The following is a 22,179-nucleotide window of genomic DNA, read 5'->3' on the forward strand; positions in this document are numbered from 1 at the left end:
CATAGATAAAGGCAGGGCAGCCCAATAGTTTTCTTTAAGGATCCCCAGCCTCAGCCTTCTGAGTGGTAGAATTATAGGCAGGCCACCATGCCCACCTGACATTCACATGGGTCCTGGGGAATCTGAGCTCTGGTCCTTGTGCTTGAAAAGTAAGCACTTTCCACTGAGCCATCTCCTAAACCCAGTTCCCTATTTGCTTGTGTGTTTGACTATAAATGAAAGATGCTACAAAGGTCTAGATGAAGACCTGAGAAGAGGCAGCTATGGGGAGGGTGGCAGAGCCTCCAGGTCCAGTGCATGCAATACAATGTATTCCTTTCTCTCGGGGAACTTTACCTTTTCTCTGATGACTCAAGCATTGCTCTGCGCAAGTATGGGCTCTTCCAGAAGGTTCTAGCTAAGGAACTGGAGCTTAACACTGTCTACCCGCAGGTCCCCGGGATGCATGTGTAGGTGTCAGATGACCCTAAGGATGGAGGACTTGGTGCAGGGTGAATTTTGGAATCATGAGGACGTTCTGGACAACCCAACCTCACTGAATTACGTTTCTGAAACAAGGATGGTTTGCACCTCCCTCAGAAGTCACGAGGCTAGATATGCGAAGCTGAAACCACATAGCACAAGGAGTTGAGCCTTGAACTCATTAGACAGTAGTGGGGCCAAGTAGAGAGTGTGGAAGGCTAGTCCTTTAGAAAGAGCTCAGCTTCCAACTAACTTGTGTTAGATTTTTCCTGTGTCCTTATGGTCAACTAGTCACGATGTCTAATTGTCTTAGTTAGGGTTTCCACTGCTGGGACGAGACACCATGATCAAGGCAACTTTTATAAAAGACAACATTTAATTGGGGCTGGCTTATATATAGTTTCAGAGGGTCAGCGCATTATCATCATGGCAGGAAGCATGGCATTGTCCAGGCAGACACAGTGCTGGAGAAGCTGAGAGTTCTACCTCTTGGTCATCCAGGAAAGACTGACTCTTCTGCCCTGTGCAGACCTTAAGCACAGGGCTTCAAAGCCCACCCCCACAGTGACACTTTTCCTCCGACAAAGCCACGCCTATTCTAATAAGGACACACCTAATAGTGTCACTCCTTGTGGGCCAAGCATGAGTCTATGGAGTCCAAATCTATTCAAACAAGTATGCTAATTAACCAATCACAGCCTTATAATCTATATAAGTGCTCAAGCCATTTACCAAGCTTACAACTGCTATGATTCTTCCAGAAATGAGTGTCAACTCACTCTTATGTCCATCCATCCTATCACCTTTCACGTATCACTTGAGTGCCTACTCAAGTGTGTGCCAGAGGCCAGGACTGGGACACAGTGAGCTGCCTCCAAATCAAAACTCAGCGTTCAGAACACAGCCGGCAACAAGCAGACCTTCCTCGCTCTACCTCTGCAGCATTTAGCTATGTAAGAAGCTTCCACTTTCCAGGTGTCTTCCTTTTCTTGTGATCACGAAGAAGCCTGCAGATGGTCAGAAGGGCCACGGAGGTATGCTTGGGAGGCAACCATCTAGGAGCGATAGCACTTAAGTGGCACGACTCGAGCAAGGGGTGAGCCCTTATTTTGTGAAGCCACCGGGAGTTTAGGATTGACTGTTTCTGACACAAACCTGTATCCTTCCCCGACTAATACAATAGCTTCCATTTGCTCTATTGTCATCCGTTTGGCAGGGAGTCTGTGAAGAATACCTAGTGTCACTTCTGCAACCGACGGGCTTTCATTCCTTTTCACTTCTTTAATATTACCTGTAATCACGCCTTGCCTCTTCAGCTAGGATAGGGCGTCTTGGAGGCTGTGACCTTGGCTTTAACTTTCAGAGTTTGTCTCCACCCTCCAACTCTCTCCCCTCCTCTCCCTGAATTTCTCCCCAAATTTAGGAGTGAGCTTTGCACGTACAAACCGGCTGTTGTTGACTTGGCATTGCTTCAAATCATGAGGTATGGGAGATAACGAGACTGTCGAGGCTTTTGTGCCCACTGAGTAGAGGTGACTAACCAGTTGCCTGAACAAGCACAGCAAACTCGAGAGCTATGGAACCGGATGAAGGTGGTTGGATGGATCTGGGAGGTTGGTCTGCCTTGATCGGGAGGCAGGGGGTTAAACCTGTATCGAGCAAAAGCATCACCTACCCTCCTGTCTTTTAAGCATCCCTGGCTCTTTGCTCTGCCTTTTCCTTCTCCAGGATGGGAAGTGATCTATCTGGCTGGGCCTGGATCAAGATGTGGCCCCATCCACCTCTGGATGAAAAGCGGATTCTTCTGGGTAGGAGTAACCAATGCAGACTTTTGACCTCTTTCTCCTTCCGTCTGCAGGGCTCTGCAGACTCAAAGTGGCTCCAGTTATGACTACCAAGGCTGCACTAAGGAACAGGGTACCAGGGAGGTGGTAAGTCCCTTTGTTTTGACTCTCACTCTATAATTGTTAGTAGTAGTGTAAGAATTTTGGATTCCACCTGCTTTCTGCTTTTTTCTCCCCATTGGTTCAGAACTTGGAAGGAGAACTCTCAACTCTTTTAAGATAAAAAGTTTTCATACAAAAATCTTCTCCACCTTCCCCAATAGACCTCCAAACTAAATTAGGAATCACTACCCTAATCTATCAAACCTGTCACTTTAATGACCCCCCCCCCTTTCAAATCTCTGATTTAATGGCTCCAAAGACAACCTGCTAGACTGAGAGGTTTGGCCCCACAGGCAAATGCTGTGACAGTGAGTGTGGGAGGAGGGGATGGGCAAAAAGTTTATCTTTGTGCTAATGTGAAACTTGGCATGGGTTTCATGGTCATTATTCACAATGGGAAGAGGGAAAATGGAAGGTTTTAGAGACCCCCCTCATTTGTGACTTTATAGCTATATTTAAAAATACACACCAAGAAATTCTTAAGTGAGTCTTTTCTTTAAAAATACTTAAATTCTTAAAAATTAAAGAATACTTGAATCTATTTACACACATATGTCACAATCTTTGGGGGCCAGGATGAGACTGTGACATCATCAGAAACAAATAGTATGGCATAGGTACTCCACACTTATTTCTGGGCATGAAGAGAGACTTAGAAAGAAGGTGGGTGGGGGTGGGGGTGGGGTGGAGGAGATTGCTGATTCTAATACTAAATGGCTTCCTTTCTGCCTAGACAGATGCTCAGACTTCCCACCCCACCCTCCAAATGTTAACCAAAAGAGGAAAGGCAGGATAGATGTCAAGTGGATGACAGAGAGTTTTTGAAAATGCTTCTAGAGGTTAGGTGTGGTGGCACCCAGCTGTAATCCTAGCCTTTGGGAGGCTGACAAGGGACATCTCAAGTTTAAAGTCAACCTGTGCTACTGCAATGGTATAATTGTCAGCTAGACAGAATCTAGAATCACCTGGTAGGCAGACCTTTGGGTATATCTATGGGGGGTTGTCTTGATTATATTAATTGATGTGGGACAATCCATCCCGACTGTGGGCAGGACTAGTCCTTGGGTAGGGGATCTAGGATTGTATAAAGTCAGTGGTTCTCAACCTTCCTAATGCAGTGAGTCTTTAATACAGTTAGTTCCTCACGTCGTGGTGACCCCTCCAACCATAAAATTATTTTCATTGCTACTCTATAACTATATTTTTCTACCGCTATAAATCGTAATGTAAATATCTGATATGCAGGATATCTGATATGCAACCCTTGTGAAACCGTGAACTGGCACTTAGAGCTCCCGAAGGGGTCGCAACTCACAGGTTGAGAACCACTGAGTAGCATCTTAGTGCAGCGTAGCATCACAGTGCATTCCTGCATGCATTTATTGACCTCTCTCTCCCCTTGCAGATGTAATGTGATAGGCTGCTTCAAGTACTTGACACCCAGGCTTCACTGCCACAGTGGATTGCATCTTGAACTGTGGACTCAAACAAACCCTGTCTTCTTTAGGTTGCTCTTGCCAGAGTATTTTAGTGCTGCAATGGGAAAAGAATCTATGACAGTTACACAGGAAACCTCAGTCCAGCTTGGGCTATATAGTATGAGACCCTGTTGTTTCTAGAGTTTGGAGGGAAAAGCAGCTTAAACCAGTGTGTCCAATGGATGTAAATGACAGAGAAGATGGGAGACATACCAAAGCTCTAAGAGCAGAGCAATGATAAAACTTCAGTTAGGATTTGTGCCTCTGGAAGGAGAGAAATGGTTACCATTATTTCTTTTTGGGGCTCTACTGTGCCCATCACACAGGTCCATGGTTCTCTGGCTCCCTGGATATCACAAGGCTCCCTGTTGCCACCTCCCTGTCAGCTAGAAAAAGCTGACTGCAATATCCAGGAATTTCAATCCTCACCACGTTGTTATGGCAGAGCTATCCTGCCACAGACACGAGGCGAAGCACACATGAGCTACTTGCTCTCACGTGCTAAGGTTGGGAGGTCCTCCGCTCTGCTCAGGATGAGATCACGGGCATTGCCTTCCTCCTTACCCAGCTGCAGGCAAGTGTAATAGCAGAGCTGGATAACAAGAAGGACAGAGTGCAGATGCCTCATGTTATCAAAGACCCCAGGAAAAGAAAAGGCAGAGGGAGATAGGCAGAAATATGAAGGAGGCATTAGAGTAATTCTGGGTCTGCTAAGGATATATCATAGGCTGCTGTAAGCAATATATATATATATTTTTTTTTTCCTGGTTGCATATACATGTTGCTATGAAACCAAACACATGCCACTGCCATTTGGCCTCTTGCAAATAAAAATCTCAGGACTGGTAAGAGCAGTCACTGGATTTCTCTTAAAGGGACGCCACCTATGATAAGGGCAATTATAAACCGAATGCAGCATTCGTCCAGGGCCCCAGCCCTGCATACAACAAGATACACAACAAACCAGCCACTAGTGATTTGTGAGGTGAAGGTACAAGTAGAGCCAGTCCCAGATCTACTCTGGGTTCTATTTTTTATGTATTTATCTTTGGTGTTGAGTGGATCCCAGGGTCTTATTCCATATGCCCAGTAAACACTATAGTCCTGAGACACTCCATAGCCTCATGCTTTGTGGTCTCTTGGTTTAGTCTAGTCAAAATCCTGATTCTACAAAGGCCTTTGGATCTTGTGGAGGCTGACATGCTGTCATATCCACATCCTGTGTGTGTGTGTGTGTGTGTGTGTGTGTGTGTGTGTGTGTGTGTGTGTGCCCGTGCGTGCGTGCGTGCGTGCGTGCGTGCATTTTCTAGGACTATGTGTTGATTTTTAAAGTTGACAGGATTTTGAATCAACTAGTGGGCACACCTCTGAATGTATTTGGGAGGATATTTCCAGAAAGGTTTGACAGAGGAGGGAAGACCCCCTAGAATGCAGGCGGCACTATTTGATAATGCAGGGCTCCCAGCCTGAACAAACAAAGTGAGCTGAGCAATGCCATTCATCTCTCTCTGCTTACCAACTGTAAATATGATCTAACCAGCTGCTACATACAGGCTCCTCACTGCAAAACACCGGTGCTGACTACTCTCTGCCTGTGACAACGTGGCACTGCCAAAGCACTGGTTTGGAGAGAGCGGAAAAAGAAAATATACGATTGTGCAGGTATTCAGTCTCAGTTCAGATATCCCCGTCTCTAAAGAGGAGGGAAACCCAGGGACTCAGGATGCTCACTAAACTTACAGAACTCACCAGCCCCTCTTTGAGATTATATCAGCAGTAAGCAACTACTGGGTGATGAGAGACTTCCCAGGTACATCTACGCTCCCTGCAAGTTGGATGGATGATGCTGTTGGGTTGTCACCCACGCTGGAATGGCTTTTTGGTGATATGGTTTGTAGACTCACCCATGTTCCTGCAAGTATCCCTATCCCTGCCTTTCTTTAATCCAGGAAACTCACTGCTCCACTAAGCTTGCTGTGCATGGATTTGATCCTTTGCTTTGCCATTGTTGTCCTCTCTGAGATGAAGGGATATTGGTTTACACATTCCTGGACAGAACCATGCAATATATGCCCCTGCCGTTGACATCTACATCAGATAGTTTCGGGTCACACCTACTCCGTCAACCCTTCTTGGTAGCATAGCAACTCCAAAGCCAAACTTTAGCATTTACCTTAGGGAAACAGACCACTCTCATTACCTTACTAGTATTTTATTTCAATTGAATTACGGAAATAAATCTATCCCCTTGGAAATAAAGTGTAGATTAAAAACAATAATCTCTCCATAGCGCCAGCTAAGAGTCAAATGCTGTTCTCATGCCCAGGCTGATGTCACAGGTCTCTTGGAGCCAGCTGGGCCTCAGCTATCACATCTATACACAGGGACTTTCCCAGATAGCCTGGGAGGCCCCACAGAGCGCTCATAACCAATTGCTCTTTTTCATGGCACTCACAAAACAGAGCCATGTGAACTAGAGAGAGAGTTCCCCTTTGCCCATAGGCTTATCCTTGTGCACCAGTCATGGAAGGAAAGACACTCTCACTGTTGTTCTCTCTGAAAGTTGGACAAGGTGACAGTAGCCACCAGGGCAGCTCAGAAGAGGTGTGGGGACAGCAAGAAATGTCAAGAAGAGACTCTTAGCAAAACCTTCTTTTCTAGGAGCGGTCCAGGCAAATGAGGTAGAGGACAAAAACAGCGTTTTGACTCTAAGCTTGAGACCACTTATCAAATGCTTGATCTTGGGGCCTCACAGCATCAGACAGCAAAAAGCAGATGGTGCATTTAAAAGTTCACTTACCCTCTGCCAACAGCAGGTTTGTTTCTTCTCAAGAAGAAAGTTTTGGTCTATTTTCTTTGGAAAACTGAAAGAAGAAGAAGGAAAGGAAACAGATTTAGAAAACAACTTGGAGCCATTTTCTGAATCACCACAGGTAGGTAGGTCTGGGGAGGGCTAGGACATTAGGGGTTAATAGATACATATGGTGATATGTGTCTATCAACATATTTTTTGAACACCTTTCAATGTGTAGAAAAATCACAACATACATGGTTTATTTATCATGAGTTATATGACCCTTATGACAAGGCACATACATTGTAGTATGTGGAAAATATCTGTAGGCAGGTCTTTTGAAACTTCCCTCTCCTCTTCCTTCCCTGCAGTTTGTTCTTTCCCCCAGGGGCCACACCCTAGAGTCTTTACCCATGGCCATCTGTAACTAGGCTTACAAGGGAACACAGACAGGGCAAGAAGTGATAGAGGCTTCCTTTTAAGCCCTCTGAGTAACATCATGCAGTGGTTACAATGTCTCAAGTGCTGCCTGGTCCAACCAGCTGCAGGAAAGAACCAAGCTGACCTGAGTGTTGGGCCAGAGGAAGTCTGAATGGTGGAGGCCATTAACACTGAAAGCAGAAGAGTTCCAGCTCCATCCCAGGGCATTATGGGAGCTTTAAGTCTCCAGAGACTTTGAATGGAGCTCCATGGGTCTAGAGGGGATGTGAAACAAAGCCATCCCAACAGGTCATATTTCATGCCTGAGTCTTGAGTCTATCTTAACCTCTTCTTGATGGTTTATTGAGAGTCAGCAGATGGTGAGAGAAGCCATGAGTCGTGAGGCCATGAAGCCATGAGGCCATGAAGCCATGAAGCCATGAGGCCATGGAGTCATGAGGCCATGTGGAGAGTTTTTGCTGAGGGCCCCACACCAGCCTGAAAGTGGGTTCTCAGATTTGGGAAGGCCTGCCTCAGCATGCCTGAGAGAAGACTGTACATGCTCAGATGGCACCCACCCCCATGGGGCTGTCTGTCAGTCCCAGACCATGCCGTCTAAGATATAATTTTGGGTTCCGGGAAGAACAAGATTTAACTGAAAAGATGGCCAGAGACTGTACAAGCGGTGGACTCTGAGACACCCCAACCACACCTCTGACACGATCTTTAAAAGCAACACGATATGATTCCCTCACACAGGAAGAGCCCCTTTATCCTCAAGACAGACAAGAGGACAACAGGAAGAGTGACAGGCCTGAGGGAGCCAAGTTCAGAGTCATACCCAGCATGCTTCTCAGCTCTGCCACCCCTAACTGAGTGATTCCAGCCAGGGGAGCCCTCTGCTTGTCTACCTCATCTGCATAATGAGCATGATCCTGCCAGCTGCTGTGCGCCTCTCTGGGAGTCCTACTATGTCACTAGGCATGCAGGAGAGACAATAAACAGAACAGCCCTGGCTACCCTTTAGCTCCACATACTGATATTTCTGTAATGAGAGGAGAGCAGTAGAGACAGCTTTAGAATCTATCTGGATGCGAGAACCTGAATTGCACTGTCCGTCTCCACACTGCCCTGATCTGATGACACAGATGAGGACAAAATAAAACTGTTTATGGTAGAGCAATTAGACGGTAGAGATGGAGGGAGGAACACAAGTGACAGAAATCATAAAAAGCCCCTCTGAGAACTAGTATAAATATTTTCATTTACATGCCAGTTTCTTTCCTATGCCCATGGATACATCCAAGCATTTGAAATAGAAATAAACCCCATACATACATACATAATTATTTTAAACATATTTTTAGGGTATTCATATCATTTTGCTAACTGATGTCTTATAGCTGATATATTAAAACCCTCTTTTGACACCAATACTTTTATCTATGTCTCTTTTCAAAACAAAACAAAACAAAACAGGACATTAGGTAGCCCAGGCTAGCTTTGAACTTGGTATGTATATAAGAATGATCTTCAATGTAAGATCCTTCTGCCTCTACCTCTAGAGTGATGTGATTACAGACCACCAGAACTAGTTTATTCTAGGGATCAACCCCTTGTGCAAGCTAGGCAAGCACTCTGCTAAGTGACCTACAGCTCCAGCCTTATATCAGAAAATGTTTTAAAGGACTGCAAGAATATTGCTTTGGAAGAACAAGGCACTAAATATTTACTTGTTGAACATATAGAATCCATTCAAGTATCCACATTCATCAGAAATGATTGTACACCTCAGGAGCGTGTGTCTTCTTCCTCCCTCTGTTTTTCAAGATTGGAAAGGCAGATTGCTTAAATATAGTAAGTTCTAACAGAAAAGAAAAAAGAAATAAAGAAATAAATAAATAAATAAATAAAGAAGGAAGGAAGGAAAGAAAGGAGAAAGGAAGGAAGGAAGGAAGGAAGGAAGGAAGGAAGGAAGGAAAGAAAGAAAGAAAGAGAAGAAGGAAGGAAGGAAAGAAGGAAGGAAGGAAGGAAAGAAAGAAAGAAAGAAGGAAGGAAGGAAGGAAGGAAGGAAGGAAGGAAGGAAAGAAAGAAAGAAAGAAAGAAAGAAAGAGAAGAAGGAAGAAGGAAGGAAGGAAGGAAGGAAGGAAAGAAAGAAAGAAAGAAAGAAAGAAAGAAAGAAAACAAACTGTTTGGGTTTGAGTAGGAGAGCTCAGAAGAATACAAACTGGCACATACACCACGGGAAATGAAATCCCATCTCACGATGATCAGTGAGCACTAGGAGATGCTGAACGGGGCCTAGAGATGACAGGTAAAAGGAATGCTTAAGGAAGTAGGAAATCATACCTCTAACCTTAAGCAAATGGCCCCGCTGATTACCCCAGCACGGCAGAGCAACTTCACGATATAGAAAGAAGCAAACTGAATCCTGCAGAGTCTTGAGTGGCTCTGTGTTTGGAGTTGAGAACCTAAGAAAAGGACTCTGGAACACTTCACATTAAGATAGATAGGTTATTGAATGTGGGACTATTTGTACAATGCCAGAGTTTCTGGTCTAATTTCTTTCTCCAAGAGAAGAGTTGTTTTGATTTTACATATATATATATATATATATATATATATATATATATATATATATGTCACATGAATCCTGGGTCACATGATTGCCTCTGGTTATCAAGGCTGTCTCACTCTAACAATGATCGGACAAAATTCAGACAAAGGCCACTTTTTCGAGAGCCCGGGGAGCAAATGTATGGCCCCAGTTGTCCAAGGGTGTGGAGATGTGTCCTCCAACTGTAGCCAGTCCTTTCAAGGTATTCCTAACACTGTTTTTAACAGCAGGCAAGAAATGGGGGGTGGGGGATTTGGAGGGAACAGCAGAAAAATAGGGTACACCAAGGCACCAATAAAACCTGAAGAAATAAAGTTGTATTTGTGAAACCAGAGATCACAGGAGATAACAAGTGAGAGCCAATGGCATGAATCCCTCTAAACAGATGTATGACTGGTCATTCCTAAGGTCTACAGGATAGGTCTAAGAATGAACCCGTCATGTCATGGTGTTGCTGTGACCACATTTCTAGGAAGGGTTAACTTGGGGGAGGGGAGACACACCCCGAATGTGGGTGGCTTACCACCTACGAACTTGGGTTCTAGATTGAATAAAAGGGGGGAGGGGAGAAGCTAAATGAACACCCAGTTTCCCCTCTCTCTGTTTCCAGATCCACACCATGTGACCAAGCAGCCTCACACACCTGAAGCCACACCCCAGACCCTGCCATCCTCTCCGGGGTATGATGGCCCTGTTCTCAAACTGTGAGCCCATATATAAGCCCTTCTCCCTTAAATTGCTTCTTGCCAGGTATTTGGTCACAGCAGAGAACACCGAGAAGCATGAGATCTTCCCTTTGTGGTTTTTAATCCCTGTTTCAGCTAATACAGTCTCAGTAACAGTTGACAGTGGTGGAGCCTTTTCTCGGAGAGACCGCCGATGAGCTAAAAGCTCAGATATTGTGCACTGGACAGAACCTCCAAGAGCCTCTTTTTTTGACAGCGGACCCTAGGTCTTACTGAATCATGGAAAATGGCCTTAATTACTTGCCACAAATCTTAGATAGGGTACAATCCAGGAGCTGGTAACATGTCTCTAGTAGTGAACTTCTATTAGGGATGGGGTTTTGCTTTGCCCAGGGACAGAGTAGCAAATGATCAGGCCCCGCTGTGGAATAGATACTGATCCTTTGTGCATTTAAACTTGAATGACACAGCGAGACTGAAGTTTGCCTTCAGAGTGCCCTTCCAATGCTTTGGAGGGTACACAGCATGGGTCATAACACACTTTGTCTCTGCAGACCCAGCCAAGTAAAACTGTGCTTCGGAGCCCAAGATGCTCAGCCACATCTGTGTCTCTGACTTCATCTAGAAACTGCTGCTGTGTTCTACAGCCGCAGTGAGTTTGGGGTCTGCTGACCACTGTACATCCACTGTACTCAGGACCTTAAATGTTCTCAAAGTCCCTCAGATGGAAGGGTCAGTCTCCAGAATGAGGCTGTGTGTATGTGTGTGATAGAGCCTGAAGAGGCAGGGATTAGATAAAGAAAACAAAAAAGAAAGTCCTTAGGTCACTGGCATGTACCCTAGGGGAGGACTCCAGGACCCTCTCCTTCCTTTTCTCTTTGCTCCTGGCCTTTGAGGTGAGCAGACCAGCTTAGCCATGTGCTCCCACCATGAGGTTTTGAGTTGCCACAGGCTCAAAACGAAGGGAGTGACTGATCACAGATGGAACGGCTCTAAAACTGTGAGCCAGCCTCAGCCTTTTCTCTTTAAAGGGTTGATTATCTCCTGTGTACAATAGAGTGATAGAACCTTGTTGACATATTATCTCGTATGGTCGAAGAAAGCTCAGATTCCTGGCTGTTGGCTATTAACATTTAATGAGCAACTGATAAGATTTGGCTGTCCTTTCCAGCCCGAATGAAGTCTCTCCACTAGTAAGTTCTATTCAAAATGGGGCTCGTGACAAGTGGCTCATCTGGGCCACATAACGCTAAGTTTGTCAGTTTCACCCCAAAGGGAAAAGCTGAGCTCCCCTGTTCCCTGCATTATTTCTTCTTCTTTTCTTCTTCTTCTTCTTCTTCTTCTTCTTCTTCTTCTTCTTCTTCTTCTTCTTCTTCTTCTTCTTCTCCTTCTCCTTCTCCTTCTCCTTCTCCTTCTCCTTCTCCTTCTCCTTCTCCTTCTCCTTCTCCTTCTTTCTCCTTCTCCTTCTCCTTCTCCTTCTCCTCTTCCTCCTCCTCCTCCTCCTCCTCCTCCTCCTCCTCCTTCTTCTTCTTTAGTCAAGGCTCCACACACTAGTATTCTGTCAGACACAAAAAGAACCAGCTGCCACTAAGTCAGCAGGCAGTCTCTTCTCAGGTAGTTATTGCCGAGGGTAAGCAAACAAGAGTGGCAGGCGAACTTATCCATGGTACTCAGCGAAGTCTCCCCTTAGCAACCCAGTGGGTGCCAGGCAAGCTCTCCTCGGGCAGAACAACGGGGCCTAAAGTGCTGACAGTTGCTTCCACACAAAAATGTAGCCCTGGCAAGTGAGTCTAACAATTACTGCGCATCACTCTGATTATGAGCCACAAGCATGCAATCAACAGCAGAGAGACGGTCCTAAACGATCTCCATCAGCATTTTACTTCAGTTATCAAAGCGTGGCAGATGAGCGCACTTCCATCTGACCTAAGCGCGATGCTAATAACCCAAACACAAAGAATGCATGAGTACTGCGACAGTTCGAGAACACTGGCCATGGTGGGGGGATGAGCACTGGATATTATGGATACATTCTAGTTCATTCAGTTCTTTCATTTATTACCTCTGGGTAAATACATATTATTTATGTGTTTCTCATCTAATAGATTCATACAGGCAACCCAATTTAAACTGAGTGAAGACACTCTCTCTTTCTCTCTCTCTCTCACTCTCTCTCTCATACACACACACCAAGATACATTTGCTGTTGTACCGACCACAGAAGCCTATTTTTCAAAGCATTTCTTCCCACCATCACTCTATTTCCAATGCTGCCATTTAAAACTCAATCTGGAAATGGTATTTTGGGAACATTTTTAGAGAAAAATAACTAAAAAAAAAAAAAATCCACTATATATCTAGCGAGATCTGGAAGAGAAATCCTGGCGGGTTACACTGTCGCCTGAGGTTACAACGTGTGAGTCACCTCCCCTGGTATCACATCAGTGCTTAAGAAGCTTTGGAAGTGGGCGTATAATAAATGTTAGGCTAGGGCTACCGAAGATGAATTAACTGACGACCGTATTTTGGAAAGACGGGACTGGACAGGGTATCCTGAACCTAAGCTGGCCCCAAGCTCACTATAGCAACAGAGGCCGGCCTGGAACTCCTGATCCTCCTGCCCTCACCCCTGATTCTGAGGCAGGAAGCACCACCACAGACACATACATGTGCACACATGATCTTATCCCACATTTTTTTCTTTCACTCAACCTAAGTGGCACTCTTGATTTCCACCTTTAACCTCTTTTGCAAATAATTTCACTCTCTAGCAGGGCAAAGGGTGACTGTCCCTACTGTGTTATTGTCACGCTGGTAAGTGGGAGGCATGTGACCAATGTTTGTTAATTAGCAGAAGCCACTAGGACCCAAGCATCAGGCTCTGTAGAGCTTGGGACTCCTTTCCAACTCCTCAGTTGTCTTTGCTGTGCGGCTGGATTTCAGCCCTTATGCTCACCACAATCAACAACACATCATTACCTCCCTAGTCAATAAACATCTCAGCTAAAGGCATACTTACAACAGTCTACGTCTTGTGTAATGCCATGCGTTTGCTCACTTACATTCTTATCTGGCCTTAGCTATCCGGGAACCTCTCTGGGTTTTGTCATTAATTGGACTAATTCCTTTTAAAAATGTTTTAATGAGACTATATTAACTGTGCATAACAATGGGTTCCAATACGGCATTTTTGTACCTGTATATCATATTCTTTGATCATATTCATCTCATGGTTACCCTCTCTGACCCCCTTCTCCTCCCACTAACCCCCCTCCTTTTCTTAGGTTAGCCTTCTACTTTCAAGACTATTTAAAACTTTTTATTTTCTTATTTGTTTATTTTGGTGACCTGCGGATTCCATCAGTATTACTTAGAGAAGCATAGTTATTGTTTATTGCTTTGTACATGTGATGTAGTATTTCATCCTGTAGCCCAGGTTGACCCACCCTTCATCAATGCTTTAGCTCCCATCTCCTGAATACTGAGATTATAGCCTAGACTACCGAGTCTGGCTATTTCCATGTTTATTCATTTATGCATCTCTTTTTCAGACAGGGTCTCACTAAGCAGTCCTGATTGACCTAGAACTGACTATGTAAACCAGGCTCTAGTTCGCCTGCCAACTGCTGCTAGTGCTGAGGTCAGAGAAATGTGCTATCATGGCAGGCTGGGTCCTCTTAGTCTTTATGTGAACTTTTCTTGAGCTAGGAGCTAACTAGATAATATAGAAAAGGTGCACCCCTTCTGGCATCATTACCTTGCTGTTGTTATCTTTTATGAAAGTCAAAGTGAAGGGCTTGAGAGATGGCTCTTTGGTAGGGCACTTGCTCAGCATGTAGAAGGTACTGGGTCCAGTCCCCTTTACCACAAAACAAAGATCAAGTCTCATCAGACCATTACCTGTGCATCATCCTTGAGCTTAGATGCTTGATAAGCTTGTTAGCACCCCAAATGCTAAAGCTGTCTTGATTGTTTTCTTGCCCTTGCCAACTGCCAGAGGACAAGTGTTGAATTCTGCCAATGTGATGCCATCCAAGGCGAGAGCCAAATCGGCTTGCCTCAAGAAGGGCTCCAGTGTACAAGGAGGTGCACTTTAGTAGGGTTTCATAACCACTGGGCAACTACAACACAGTCAAAAATCATATTTGTGATTTGGGGAATAGAAAAATATATTCTTACTGGTATTTGCCAATTGTATCAAATGCTGAGCGCAGCCCACTGTGTCCCAAATAACCCATCTTATCTGTCCTCTTCCCTCTCCTAGGACAGCCTTTGCCTGCCACACACTGGAAGTCTGTCCTCTGAAACCTTCCGCCTCTTCCGCTATGGATAAGGCCAGGACAGGACAGGCCAGCAGAGATGCTATCAGAGAGTCCAGGGACCCATCTCAAAGCTGCTGGTTTGGGACAGATTAAAGGGAAACCTTACTGTGCCTTCCAAGGCTCCTCATGAATAAGGAGATTCAAAGGCCCTTTTTTTTATTTCCTTGCTTCCCTCTCTGTGGGAAACATCTTTTCATTTTTAGCTCTGTTCAGGTACAAGGAAGGAAGGGAGGGAAAGGAGAGAGGGGAAGGGAGAAGGAAGAGAGGAAAAGGGGAGGGAGAGAGGGAAAGAGGAAGTGAAGCAGGGAGGAGAGGAGGGAGGAAGAAGAAAAAGAAGAGAGAGGTGGGGGGGGGGAAGAGGGATGGGGAAGGGAGGGGATAGGAGGGGAGGGGAGGCAAACAGGAAAATAGCCTACTAGCTCCAAGGTCCAAGTGTTTTACTCCAAACTTCCTACTGACAATATTATGCAGTCATGGCAATTTAGAGGAAAATTGGAACCTAATGAGAAAAGATAAGAGAGGAACACAGATCAAGGGAGTCCTGAGAATCAGCCCCAAATTGTGCCACCAAGACCTAGGGGTTCTCTGGGCTTATTAATACAAGCCACCTTCCACTCAGGGGCATGTGAAGTAATTGCAGTCGTTTCTTTAAAATCATTAGTCACCCTCATAGAGACTTACCTCTAAACAAGGGCATTCTGTAACCAGGAATCCGTCTATATGGTTTTGTCACCCGATAGGCCTCAAGGTCAACAATTAGAGTAACTTGATAAGAATGCCCTCAGCCACCCACTATAGCACAGCGGTGTCCCTGATCGATACAGGAGCTCTGCATAACATCCACCCAGCCTTCTCCAGGGAGTTTCCTGCACAGATCAGAAGCAAATTATACGCTTAAAGGCAGATGACACACCAAGGCAGAAGGATGCTTTCTGCAAAGTGAAGCCTTTGTTCTGTGCGAGGGGTGCCAATCCAGCTCAGAACAGGGAGGGAGAACAGAATGCATTCGAGGGAAGCATGGTGGGAGGGAGGGGGGGACTCTCTTTTCTCTACCTGGTGATTCCCCAGGTTTCCATTTGAGTGCCTGGGAGGGTTAATCTTCAGCACCACACAAGTCAGGTGTGGTGGGGTACGTCTATAATCCTAGCATGTGGGAGGGGAAGGCAGGAAGATGAGAAGTTCAAGGGAATCTCTGGCTACCTAGTGTTTGAGGCTCTGAGAATACATGAGACCCTGTCTCAGAAAAAGAAAAAAAAAACAAAAAAAAAAAAAAAAAAAACCAAAACCACAAATGACTGTCATGCTGATTACTAAAAAAACAAACAAAAAACAAAAAACAAAACAAAAAACAGATTCCCCCATTTAAAAACTTGCCCCACAGCACGGATCTCCATTATAAAGCAGGAAAAATGTCAGCAATGATTAATATATGTTTTATAGTGATTCCCATATGATAGACTCTAGTCTCTTAACAAATGAGAATTAGCTTAGCATTTCCAACATTCTAGGGAAACGGTCTGTATTTTTACTGTCCATTGAACAGCTAGGAACACCAAGACATAGAGGCTTGAGTAAGACTCACTTGAAGGAGAGGCATGGTGGAGGGACCATAGCTGTTTTTAAACCCAAGAGATTAGACACACAATTATTAAATTGTCTAGTTAACAACTGCTGCAGCCTCATTGATGCTGGTATTCGCAGCTTTACAAACTATATATTTCTGTCTATGCTTTATATATCAGCTTGAAATAACCACTCTGCATGTGTAATCTCTCTCCCAGTGGAGGCTGTAGAGACCCACGCGCGCTTGTGTGTGAGATGAAGGGATGATTCGACAAGTCATCTTTTAAGTCATCTCACAAGACAGAGCAAGAGCCCCTGATAAGCCTCACTTCCAGATAAAGGAGGTGAGGTTTGAGGAAATCACATGACTCATCTAAGGTCGTGCTGCTTTGCACACAACCTCTCCCACTGCATACATACCTTTAGTTTTCAAAAAAAATACAAAACCCATGGCGTTTTTCTTTTGCAGAAACATTATATAACTGTGACATACAGCAGAGCTAAATAAGCAAACTGATCTCACAGAGAGACTGAAGGAGCCTGAAGCCTGAAGGCTTGTGGGAGACAGAAAGGATTTGTATAAAGTCTTTGGGGACACCTCTAGGACCCCTTTATCCACAGCAAAGAGAAGTAGCAGGATGGCCTTGACCCTAACTCCACTGAAACTAGAAGAGAGGGGTAACCTGTTACCTTCCTTTATGTCCCATTGATATCTCTAGCCCTAGGGAGAAAGGCAAGAGCCCTCTGGCCTGGCTCAACCATTCAAGCTTTTCTATTTCTTTCTCGGGATCTAGTCTGTGCCTGTCCATTTCCAGCCCTGAGGGATTTTCCTGCTGACCTCCAGAAACCCACAACTTTTGGTGGTCTGAATATTCATCAGTAGTTGGGGTGGAAGTCAAGGTGTGACCACGGGTTTTGGGTTTTGTGTGCTTGTTTACCAGGACTGAAAAGCCTTGAACCCAATCTGAGCACCTTTCAAGGAATGATAGAAAGTAGAGCAGGAAGACGGGGCCATTCTGCAAGATGTACAAGTACTGGAGGTTCATACTGACTCCCCGCAAGCACAAAGCCATGGAGGTTACAGAACATCAGAGAGGTGGGGACTAGTCCTCCGCCCCAAGAGTCTTCAGCCAGACTCCTCACTTAGACAAGGAAATTGTGTCCCACCCAGGAAAAGTGCCTTGGCCAAAGTTGCACATTGGCATGGCTGACTCTAAAGGTTTCTGACATCTTACCAGTGAGCAGCCAAAACTCTAAGAAGAAGAATGAGAGTGTGAACTGCAGGGGAAGCTAAAGGCGGCTCTGGTGATGCCAAGCGATGCGAGAGAGTCAAATACTCTGATTGAAACTGAAGTCATATGTGCTTCTATGTAAAACCAGCTCTTATGGGTCTCCCGGGGTGGGGGGAATCCATCACCTGGAATTACTTGAAGGCTTGTCAAGTGCTTTACGGCTCTACAAGGAGAGGTGTGATACTGAGAGACAGGGAAAGGGGGCTAACCTTTCCCCACAGATTGAGTTCTGAGTTCCTTTCGGATGTCTTGTGGGTGAGGGAGTTGAGGGGGGGCGGCTGCTTCCGGAAGGGAGGCCCTGTGCACACTCATTAGCATACACTCTCCACAGTTGATTCAGATGAGATTTCATCACAGAAACCTACTTATGCATTCCTTAATATAAATCTAAATTGCTCTCTTCAAATAGCAGAGAGCGCTAAGCTTCAGCAAGGGAAGGAGAAGCGGTGGCATTAGGAGTCAGGCTGCAGTTTCATCCTGCCTTCCACCCTGTCGTCATCCTGTCTTGACAGCCTTAACTTACACACTTCACTGAGCTCACCCCGGGACTCAGGGGAAAAAGGCTTTCTCCAAGGCAGACACCAAGTTGTACTCAATGCTCTGGAGCAGTAGGGGGCAGTCATTGGTAAGTGCTAGGAGGGCCCTGGTGTATTGCCAGAAGAGAGAGACACTTCAGGACCACTCAGTTGGCAAATGACCCCATGCTCTGCAAACATGAGGACCTGAGTTCACCCAAGAACACATGTTTCTAGGTGTGGTGGCATGTGCTTGTAACACCAGCATTGGGGAGGCCAGGCAGGAGATTCCCTGGGGCTCACTGGGCCACCAGCTTAGCCACTCAAGAGTTTCAGGCCAAGGAAAGTCCATAGTCTCAAAAAATAAGATGGGTGGTACTCTGAGAAACAACACGAGATGGTGTCTTGAAATTGTTCTCTGACCACATCCATGCATACACACACACACAAGTGTGTGTGCATATATATATATATATATATATATATATATATATATATATACACACATATATGTGTATGTATATATATATGAACTTGTACATACATAGCACATGAATACATACATACATGCATTCACATACATACAAACATATATACACACATGAACACAATACACACATGTACACACATACAGAGTTACACAAATATACACATGCAAACACATATATACACATATTTACACACATAGACATACACATATATACACATGTACATACACAAATATGCATATATATACATACACTAATGTATATACATACATATGCACGTACACACACAGACACACATTCACACACATGTATACTTCCTGCAAAGAAATATGCCAACAATGCCAAGCCACACACCTTGCTGCTTCTGAAGTGTAAACCTAGCGTGGTTCACCAGGAGCTGCACACACTCTTCACAGCAATGGAGCATTTACTTAACACAGAGGGTTTGGAACTGAAAAGATGGCGAGTTAGAAATATGGGGCAAGCGGTGTGCACAGAGTGGAGCTATGGCTTCGGTTCTGCTCATCTCTTTCCTGTCCCGAGGCCACCACATCATTCCAGGCCAGGGGTTGGGCGGGGGAGAGGTAAGCAGGGAGGCCACTGTGGCTTGGTGCCTATTTCCTGAGGAACAGTCGTTTATGGTGCCCTTTGCCACATCTGGAAAGACAGCAACACTGGAACCTGACTAAGCTCGGACGCAGAAGCACTGTTTCTGTTCTCTTCGTTTGGGATGGGACAAGGCAACCCACCATACACCTGCTCACAGGAAAGCACAAAAGTCTGACATCACACCCTAAACCAAGGTCCTGTGAGCGTCACAGGACAGTACGCCAGGAGGGAAAAAATGATTGCTTACCTATGTGCTAATCTTCTAAATGGCCCTTGAATCACAGCCCTGTGATTGAAGGCCTAGGCATTGATGGTTAGTGTACTGGGCATCATGATTTCAGCTACTAGTTTTTAAGATTCTTACATTTGGAGTATTTGCTTGCCTGCAGTGTCCGAGGAGGTCATAAGGGGGCATTATATCTCCTGGAACTGGATTCACAGAAGGTTATGGGCTACCACATGGGTCATGGAAACTGAACCCAGGTCCTCTGTAAGAACAAGTACTCTTATCTGCGGAGCAATTTCTCCAGTCCCTATTTTATCTTAAACCTTGTCTTTTACATTATTTGCTTGCTTGCTTGTTTGTTTGTTTGTTTGTTTGTTTTGGTGGGGGCAGGCATGCTTCAACAGGCATGTGGAGGTCAGAGGACAATTCGTAGGGGGTGGTTTCTCTCCTTTCCTTGTGTATGTTCTACATTTTAAACTCAATTCATCAGGTTTGGTGCCAAGAGACTTCACCAGTTGAGCCATCTCTCTGACCCTCAACTATTTTCTCAAAACCCCCAAAGTCTGGCACAGTGAGGGCTCTCTAGAGTGTCTGCCTTCTCAAGCATTGCTAGCTAATGCTTTTAGAGCTTTGTCCTTGAGTTTAAGCTCGTTGCTGACCTCTGGGCTTGGGGCTAAACACCACTAACTCCTCAGAAGGTCACTAGAGACCCCGTGTGCTAGTCAGATCTGTGCTTAAAGCATCAAGAAGCTTTGGAATCAGAGAACTTGATTGTGGCATGTGAAATTGCACAGAAATTCTATTTTTCTGGGCGTGGCGGCTCACGCCTGTAATTTCTGGCACAGAGAAGGCTGTGGGGGCAGGGGTGGGGGTGGGGAGGATAGGAAGCTCAAAGCCAGACTGAGTTAAGAGCGAGACACTGTTATGGTTTGAGTGTGACACACCTCTCATGAGCTCATGGGTTGAAACACTGGTTTGAAGTGGGCGATGCTGCTTTGGAATGCTGTGGAGCTTTTTGGAGACTGATTCTCAATGATGGAAGTGGGCCACTGGGGGCAGGCCTTGTGATTCGTTGCCCAGTCCTACTTCTGGTCTGCTTCCTGCTTCTTGGTTGCAGACACAACTCGACCAACTGCTTCTATTACCATGCCCTTTCTGCATGATGATCTATATCCTTCCCTAACTCCTCCTACTGTAGGCTGCCTTTGTCAGCTGTTTTTATCACAGCAGCTAGAAAACTAACTAGTAAGGACCTTGTCCAGGCAGGGGCCAGGTGAGAGACAGGAACACCATATGAACAATTTCTTTTTTTCATTATCAAGTCTAGCACACAAAAAATGACTAGAGGCACAGAGGGCATTAGGGGCTTTAAGTCTTAGTACACCAGGCTGAGAGGGTCACAGAACAGCTTTGAGCCTTGCTTCCAAACCAAGAGAAACCAGAAGTCGTCGGCTTACTCCAACCTTTGGCCTTCTCTACCCTGTCTATCCCACACTCCTTCGTTCCTTGTCTTTCCTTGCCAGCAGGGATCAAGTGTGTTAGGAAGGCGGTGCCTTTGAGCCCTGAGGAATCTGACAATGGCCTTCCTCACACTGTTCCCACAGTAATCAGAGCCAGCTGTCCAGGCTGTGTCCAAGTTGTGTCTCAGGATCACACACAACAGGACCTCTGCTTGGGAACTTCAGCTCCAGACTGCCCCTCTCCCCCCGCTCCCCGGAACTTTTTCTTCAAGTCAGCACACTCCTGGCAACCCACGAGTGAGTCCGTGATCCTGGGGGCTTCATGTCTAGAGTATAGCCATAATCATTTGACAATTCCCCACTAACAATGGCTGGAAGATCTAGAGACTTTAAGATCTTTGAACCTATACACACAGCTCTCTGTAGTGCCATGGGGTCCCCATCATATGTAGACATGGGGTTTCCTCAAGCATTTTGTCACCTTCTATTACCATGGAAAAGCTAATGGGGCTTGGGTGAGGGTGACCATCTCAGAGGAGAGAGCAGAAAACTTGTAAGACACAGCCCTGTGCAGTCAGGATAATGAAGGGCTCCCTTTCGCCAGCAGCTGAACTATGCGGTCCTAATAAGGGAGGCTCCTTGAAAAGTGTTGCTTGTATTTTTAGCTTTTCTAAGGGAGGAAGGAGTTTTTGAATGGACAAAATGGAAAGGAATGTGGGGCAAGGGTGTGGGAGTGGGGTGGGGGGTGCTATGGAAACGGGGTGGTAAGATCAGGAAAAACTCAGCCTTAGTCAGGGACAGATAGGCAGCTTCCTCCTTTCTTGACAGATGAGCACAGCTGGACTTCCTGACTTGTGTGACATGATGCTGAGGTCTTCTGGTCCAGACACCAAGTGAAAAAGGAATTGGGGAAGGGAAATGCTTTATCTGAGAACAGGGCCAGTGTACACCACCTATGTGTAGCAATTGAACTTCCCCATTTTTGAGACAGGGTTTGACTGGGTAGCCCAGGTTAGTCTTGACTTCATTATGTAGCCCAAGAGGGCCTCAGACCCTAGCCTCAGCCTCTTGAGTGCTAGGATTACTTGAGTGAGCTACCACACCCAGTCTATTCCGGAGACAGCAAAGGAGGCCAGCCATAGAAAGAGCTTGACAACTGAGATTCATTTGATTGTGGCTCTAACTCTCCTATTCTCAAAGAAACACCCTGTCTAGACTAACAGACATCAGAAATCAATAACAGATGAATGGATTCCTCCTAAGCGACCTTATTATGTTCCTAGCGAAGTGAAGATGCCAGT

General features: G+C 45.4%; 1 protein-coding gene across 18 annotated transcripts in view; it reads right to left on the minus strand.

The window, feature by feature from the left end:
- The window catches only part of Atxn1 (ataxin 1), a 415,237-nt gene that overhangs the window by 178,674 nt on the left and 214,384 nt on the right, over positions 1-22,179 (minus strand). For 17 of the 18 annotated variants that reach the window (NM_001199304.1, NM_009124.6, NM_001199305.1 and 14 more), the window contains one exon: positions 6,687-6,750. The gene's annotated coding sequence lies outside the window, so the exon portion shown is untranslated. Of the gene's footprint in view, positions 1-6,686; positions 6,751-15,406; positions 15,426-22,179 lie in introns of those variants that run through there. The other variant, XM_011244393.2, reaches the window with a different exon arrangement.

Source organism: Mus musculus, chromosome 13, assembly GCF_000001635.26.
Source record: "Mus musculus strain C57BL/6J chromosome 13, GRCm38.p6 C57BL/6J".
Taxonomy (NCBI): domain Eukaryota; kingdom Metazoa; phylum Chordata; class Mammalia; order Rodentia; family Muridae; genus Mus; species Mus musculus.